The sequence below is a fragment of the Canis lupus genome, chromosome 18, assembly GCF_011100685.1.
Source record: "Canis lupus familiaris isolate Mischka breed German Shepherd chromosome 18, alternate assembly UU_Cfam_GSD_1.0, whole genome shotgun sequence".
Lineage (NCBI taxonomy): Eukaryota > Metazoa > Chordata > Mammalia > Carnivora > Canidae > Canis > Canis lupus.
The window spans coordinates 54,759,497-54,767,442 of NC_049239.1; positions in this window are offsets into that span (position 1 = coordinate 54,759,497).

The window sequence follows — 7,946 nt, forward strand, 5'->3', positions numbered from 1 at the left end:
GGTTGAGCATCTGCCTTTGGCTCAGGTCATCATCCTGGGGTCCTAGGATTGAGTCCTGCAAGGTGCTCCCTGCAAGGAGCCTGATTCTTCCTCTATCTATGTCTCTGCTTCTCTGTGCGTATCTCTCGTGAATAAATACAATCTTAAAAAAAGAAAAACAAATTTTCACTGTCCGGTAATAGCATCACACACCTCCCCAATTTAGATACTGACAATGTAGTTGCTGATTCTGATAGAATACCCAGTTAGTTAGACAGGAGCTGGAGACAAATGCAGTGATAAATAGATAACACATGAGAAGCTTGACTGTGGCTTACAACACTCTCCTCTTCAACCTCTGCCTCAGGGTAACCTATAGCTTCATTGTAATATATTTACATTGTGATTTCACCCCTCCCACTCTTCATCCCACCCTCCTGGGGAGTCGATGGCCTTGACAATTCTGGCAAGAACCTTGTAAAGCCAAAAACTCCCCCTCCCAAACAGTAGGAGTCCCTTAGATAATTGGAAACCTCAGTGGGAGATCTCCCTAGCTAAGAGCCAGGACCTCTGCAAACATTAAAAGGAAAAAAAAAAAAAAAAAAAAAGACAACCCTGGTGCAATTGCCAACTCTAGGCCTACCTATTCTCCCTTCTAGAGTGCTTACATGTATAGTGTGCTTAGTAAACTGTTGTGTGCTTGCTATTTTCCTTCTGCTTGTCTTTATTCCAGTGCCAATCCTCAAATAAATCTTTCCTAAGGAATCTAAGCATGGAGACCTCCAAGCACACAACACAGACTCTTTCACTGATAGCAGTTCCTTCCTGAGAGACTGATTTTAAAGGGCAATGGCCAGCCCTTATAGAAAAATTGAACCCTGAACCACAACTTCTCTAGCAACTGTTGTGCCCAAGATTACGTATCCAAGAAACCACCGAGGAGCCGACACCGATGCAAACGCACGAGGGCTTACTTACAAGCTCGAGGTTGGGTTCAAGTATAGTCCACACAGCAGAGCAGGGGCTTGGAGGCATTCTGAGCTCTGTTGTCTTTCTGATATGGGATTCCCTGCCGAGGACATTGAGGACATTCTGCAGTTTTTCCTGTAAAGTTCAGCTCTTATTCCCAGGGGCCTAAGATGGCTGTACTTGTGCTAATGCTAAACTTGAGGTGGAATGGCCTTAATTTTCTTGGCCTCCACAGCAACCAGTCCAGGAAACTAAGTTTGTTGCACAGATTAAATGAGAAAATGTATGCAAAGCCCTTAGCATTAGCTTGGTGCATAGTAAATGCGTAATACAGGGTTGCTGTTGTTATGCTATTATTATTATTAATATATTTATTATTCCCTCATCTCCACTTCCCCAGGGAAGAGCTCTCTCTCTTTCATCATTAGGAATTTTTTTTTTTAAGATTTTGTTTATTTATTCAAGAGAGACACAGAAAGAGAGGCTGAGACATAGGCAGAGGGAGGAGAAGCAGGCTCCATGCAAGGAGCCTGATGTGGGACTCGATGGCCAAGAAAATGGCCGAGAAAAATCAAGGCCATTCCACCTCAAGTTTAGCATTAGCACAAGTACAGCCATCTTAGGTCCCTGTAAATAAGAGCTAACTTTACAGGAGAAACAGCAGAATGTCCTTGGCAGGGAATCCCATATCAGAAAGACAACAGAGCCCACGACCCTGGTAGAAAGTCCCATATTAGAATGAGAACAGAACTTGAGAAATTCCTCCACCCCTTCTGAAAATCCCCTAGACCAGCCCATAAAAAAACCCAGCTGTAACCCACTTCGGGGTCCAAGTGCCCCGCTCCGCTGTGTTGCTGTGTCGGGTATACTTGGATCCAAGCTCCAGTTTACAAATAAACCCTCGTGCGCTTGCATCCGTGCCGGCTCCTTGGTGGTTTCTCGGATTCGCAATCTTGGGCACAACAGATCCTGGGAATCCGGGATCATGCCCTGAGCCAAAGACAGACGCTCAACTGCTGAGCCACCCAGGGACCCCCCATTAGGAATTTCTTAGTGAAAAAGTTTGAAAACCACTGTAGATGAAATGCATGCACAAGGCAGAGCAGCTTCTTTCAGAGCTGTGTCAAAAGGAAGTTGCTACTCTTGAAGATTAAGAATACAAGCTTTTCTTCTGGCACCTGGCTAGCTCAGTTGGTGGAGCATGCAGCTCTTAATCTCAGGGTTGAGTTCAAGGCCCATGTTGGGCATGGAGCCCATTGTAAAAAAAATAAATAAATAAAAGCTTTTCTTAAAATCTACAGTAGATTCAATCATCCCATAATGAAGTTACTCCCAAACACTCACATTCTGACTTTATGTTCCTCAGAAGAAGAGAGAGAAGTGAGATTGTCACTAGCCTAAAGGAACCGCACACCCCTGGGGATAGGTGGATGGGCAGTCAACAGAAGCAAGAGCCTGAGGTTAAGGTTTGGCCTGATGCTCTGATTTCCAGAGCTGAAGAAGGCCAGCATCTGCTGTAGGGTCCCTTTTATTTTATTTTATTTTTATTTATTTATTTATTTTTTTTTTTGTAGGGTCCCTTTTAATTCAGAGCATGCTGTAGCTAAGAAATGAGCTACCATCACTTATATTTGGAAGAGACTCAATGACAGAAAGGGAGAAAACTTCAGGTGTGCTCTGACTGGAAGTTATTGGTGTAAAGCTGAAGGCAGGCTGACGGGAAGTGGTTGTTCTATGTGATTGCTTAGGGGACATATTTGGCCTTCTCTGGTTGGTCTTAAGTTGGAAGTGATGACAAAAATTGAGGAAACTGGCATTTATAGACCAAGTGCTGACCATTTCCATCCCCTTTTTTTCTGGTTATAGACCTTCAATCCATAGCCATAGACATGGACACAAAAACCCAACCTGGCCAATCATGGTATTCCATTTGTTTGGCAATCATAATTGGCTCAAAAAGTGACTGTGTGATCCAAGCAGGGTCAACTATATAACTTCTCTGGAATTGATGTTGACATTAAAAGAAAGAAGTTTTGCCTATTGTAGTTGCTAATTAGAGAGACTGTCGATTTGGGGCTGTCGGTGGTCATCTTTTCCAGTATGTGGAGAGTCTGTTTACAGAATGAAGCTGTGTAGTAAAGGATTAACCTTAGCCAAAGAAAGATCTGGACATTGTCGTTTGCTCCTGGAGGGTGATCTGTTTAAAAAAAAAAAAGATTTTTAAAAAGAATTTATTTTAAAAAGAGTTTATTCATGAGGGACACAGAGAGATGCAGAGACATAGGCAGGGAGAGGCAGGCTCCCTGCGGGACTTGATGCAGGGATTCTGGGATCATGAACTGAGCCAAAGGCAGATGCTCAACCACTGAGCCACCAAGATGCCCCTGGAAGATGATCTTTAAACCACTGGCATATCCTATCTGATAAGAGGGCCTTTGTTTATCTGCGGGACTTGGGCCACAACAGGTGGTCTAACAATGTGATTATAAGAAGGAAATTTGGGAAAAAAAAGAAGGAAATTTGGATATAGAGAGGGAGAAAACCATGTGAAGGTGGAGGCAGAGATCAGAGTGAGGCATCTACAAGCCAAGAAACTCAAGGATTGTCAGCAATTATCCAGAAGCTAGGAAGAGGCAAGGAAGGATCCTCCCTTAGAGTCTTCAGAGAGAACCTGGCCCTACCAACACCTTGATTTTGGACTTCTAGCCTCAAGAACTGTGAAGGAATACATTTCTTTTGATTTAAGCTGGGAAGTTGGTGGCTCTTTGCTTCAGCAGCCATAGTAATTAGTTGTAACTAATACAACTACCTAGCTCTCATCTGATTCTGCACTCTTGGGAAGCAGGTGGGCTCCTTGTCACCACAGACCTGGAAGATGTTACAGAAGCTTCTCATGATGCCTTTCCATGAGTCAGCCACATTGCAATGCTTTATTTCAGTCAGAAGCTCATCTCACCCAGCCTGAAGCTTTGAATCAGGAGACAATAAGCACCAGGCATTGTAGAGAGTACCACATTCTTTCCTCAGTGCTGCCTTTTCTTAGAGATTAGACCACGGAAATAGGGCCCAGAAGATATCAGCAACCAAATTATCTTATTTACTTTCTGACCACTCTGGCTGACATAGGCCCACATCTGGCAATCATTATTGATGAATTTTCCCTTAGATAACTATGAAGGTTTTTTTTCACTGGACTCTTGTATATAAAAGGCACTCTAGAAACATTTTCTTACCTCTTCTCCACGTAGTTGAATCTGTATGTCTGTCACATGTTGTGGCTTATCTGCAAACAATTGAAGTTGACATTAAAAGATAAGAAGTTGTCTGTGAATCCTAGCCAACATTCCCCTGTTGCTGGCAAACCTCTTGCGGACCCAGCTAGATAGTGCAAGCCAGGGCACATAGATAAATTCAGCACCCACGCCCAAGGCAAAGGCCACAGAAAGAAAGATGACTGCTGGAGGGACCCTACTTTTCCCTCCTGGTGTCTAACTGCCACTCTTATGTGTTAAATTCACCATTAAAGGGATGCCTGGGTGGCTCAGAGGTTGAGCATCTGCTTCAAGGGGTGATCCCGGGGTGCTCGGATAGAGTCCTGTATTGGGGTCCCCACAGGGAGCCTGCTTCTCCCTCTATCTGTCTCTGCCTCTTTCTGTGTCTCTCATGAATAAATAAATAAAATCTTAAAAAAAGAACACTCCTAAAGAGTGAACCCTAGACACCCTACCCTCAACTCCAATAAAGGCAGAACCTCAGGTCAGAACTCACTCTCTCTTGCTGGTTACCTCCAAGTGTGGTCCTCTAGCATGCAGTATACCCTCCAGGACTCCAGGTGAGTAATGAACCTTGCTTTTTAAAATTCTGATGATTATTGTCAGGTGTTCCTTGCAATCCTAACAAGAACCACAGGCCTAGTCTAGCCACAAAATAAGCTCCAGTTGGAATGTGTCTATGGGGGATCAATACAAGTGGTGCACGCCCGGGTGAGTGCCTCCAGACATTGCTAGCTGATACCATCACTACTAATAGGCTCAGACCAACACAAAGCAGGTAGACCGGAAAGGACTCACTGAGGACATAATGTTTCAGCCCAGATCTGAAGGAGATGAGGGAGAGAGTGTGAAGTGTCCAGGAGATGAGCATTCCTGGCCGAAGGACTCTCTAGAGTCTGGTCAGACAGTTCTCTTAGTTTTTGTATAAACGTGAATTGTCCTCAATTATTCTAGAGACACATTCCAGAAAATAACATATTTAGGTTCTGTTGACCAGTCTTTGAAACAATCATCACCCTGGAGACCCTGGAGAGTGACTGTTTACTTTTTTACTTTCTATTAATTCCTCACCCCTACGTAATCTGGCTGCCAGACATGTGATGTTGCAACATTTAAGACTGAAGCAAAATGTAAAACCAGCTATCTTCTATTGAGACTTGTAAAAAATCTAAAAATGCTATTCTTCTCACTGAGAAAGTGACATTTGAGTAAAGATCAAAGAGGTGACAGAAACCGAAGAGAGGGGAAAAAGGATTTAAGAATTGCTACACTCAGTGGATGCCTGCCTGGCTCATTTGTTTAACTGATGAACTCTTGGTTTCAGCTCAAGTCAATATCTCAGGGTCGTGAGATGGAGCCCCGAGTCAGGCTCCACGGTGGGCATGGAGCATCCTTAGGATTCTCTCTCCCTCTCCCTCTGCCCCTGCTGTACCACCCCCTTAAAAAAAAAAAGAATCACTACATACTACATATTCTTATGTGTTAAAAATGCAATTAAAAGTAATTCTTTAAAAACCATTTTTCAGATATTGGACGTTGTATTTCTGGATAATAAACTGCTCAAAGATAGGGCCAAGTGGCAATCTATTCCATTTGGTTGCAGAAGTCATTTCTGAGTCCAAAATACATACATCTCTCAATTTTTCAACTTATTTTTTATTCTAAGTGGTTTAAAAGATAATGGCTTATTACTAGCAAATCTCAGTGCAACACACTTGGCCAGGACTGGGGAGATGCTCCTTGAGGAGCTGGAGGTTGAGGGTGGTGCCAGGGGACCTGGAGTGTTCCCACAGGGTATGGAGAATGAATGGGTGTTTGTTTATGGAGGATTTAAAAATGACAATGAAATGGAATAAAAGTCAACTGCTTTTAATGATCACCATGAGCTTGTTTTCCTAGACAATATCATGGATAACATGCCCCTCCTTGCTAGATGTCCTAAAAAAATTTTTTTGGAGGGGGAGAGGGAGCAGGGGAGAAGGGACAGAGAGATTTTTTTTTTTTTAAGATTTTATTTATTTATTTGAGAGAGAAAGCAAGAGAGAGCAAGAGAGAGCATGAGCATTTGCACATATCGGAGTCAGGATGGGGAAGAAGAGGAGGGAAACGGACAAGCAGACTCCAAGCTGAACAAGGAGCCAGCTACGGAGCTCAATCTCATCAGCTTGAGATCATGATCGGAGCTGAAACCAAGAGTCAGATATTTAGCCAACTGAGACATCCAGGGGCCTGATTGCTGGACATCCTAAATAATTGTGACACAGACCTGGAGCAGGGTGCTCCCAAGTGCCCTGCCCATGACACATCCTGACCACATCCAGTCGTTTAGGAGCCCAGGCTGTTCCCACTGAATGGCTCCGGTGTCTCAAGGATGTTGTGCTCAAGATTAGTATCTGAGAAACCACCAAGGAGCTGACACCGATGCAAGTACACAAGGGTTTATTAACAAGCTCAAGCTTGGATCCAAGTGCACCCCACACAGTGGAGCTGGGACTTGGACCCCGAGGCTAAGAGGCCTAGCAGTTTTACAGGGGCCAGTGGCCAATGAGATTGTAACACACCTAGAAAGTTGCACAGTCATGTGGGTCCGCACGCAGGTGGCCAATTGAATTACAATTTACCCTATAGTGACCATTTGAACTAGCCTATCACTCTGGTTAGAATTGGCCCGCAAGTTTGGCGGGCAAAAGCCGGGTTTACATTCTTAGGAGCCGGTTTCCGGTAAGGGTGTGCCCAGGGGCTTGACTAGGGTGGGGGAGCGCCCTAAGCAAAAAGCAGGTCATGTGGGGGTCATACAGGAGATGGTGGGTGTAGCACAAAATGGAATCAGTCCTGCTCTGCTTGTCCAGGGGTAGGGGATTCTTGTTAAATTCCTTGGGTCTCACAAAAGGTACTTAGGGCTCTACTGGATCTCTGCATTCAGTGGTAGACGTTCTGGAAAAGTAAAAACAAGGGGGACAAAAAGAGCATTGGGTTATCAGCAGTTGGGAATAGGAAGGAACAATAGACAGAGCTCGGATGATTTTCAGTACAACAAAACTGGGACTCCTGGGTGGTTCAGTGGTTGAATGTCTGCTTTCGGCTTCGGGTGTGATCCTGGGGTCCTGGGATCGAGAACTGAGTATGGTCCATGCATTCTTCTTCTTCTTCTTTTTTTTTTCACCTTTGAATTGTATCTTTTATTATTTTTTATGATCATAAAACTAATACAAGATTACTGTAGATATTGTGGAAAATACAGAAAAATATAAAGATGAAAATAGAATCAGCACCACCCAACAATAACTACCAATATAATTTACTATCTTTCAGTATTTACCTTATGTCTTAACATTATATTAGCAGGATCATAATCAAGAAAGCATGAAAGCTTAATTTTTTTACTCATGACCGCTTCTCATTTTGGGTATACTAATATATTTTTCTGATATGCTTTTTAATTGCTGCATAACATTCTTCCATACAAAGATCATACTTTATTCTTATTGTGGGACACTTAGAGTTTTTCCACCAAATTTTCTCTATTTTTTCCTTTTTTAAAAAAATTAAATTCAATTAATTAACATAGAGTGTATTATTAGGTTCAGAGGTAGAGTTCAGTGATTCATCAGTTTTTTCTTTTTTAAAGATTCTATTTATTTACTTGACACAGAGAGAGAGAGCATAAGCAGGGGGAGTGGCAAAGGGAGAGGGAGAAGCAGGCTCCCTCACTGAGCAGGGAGATCG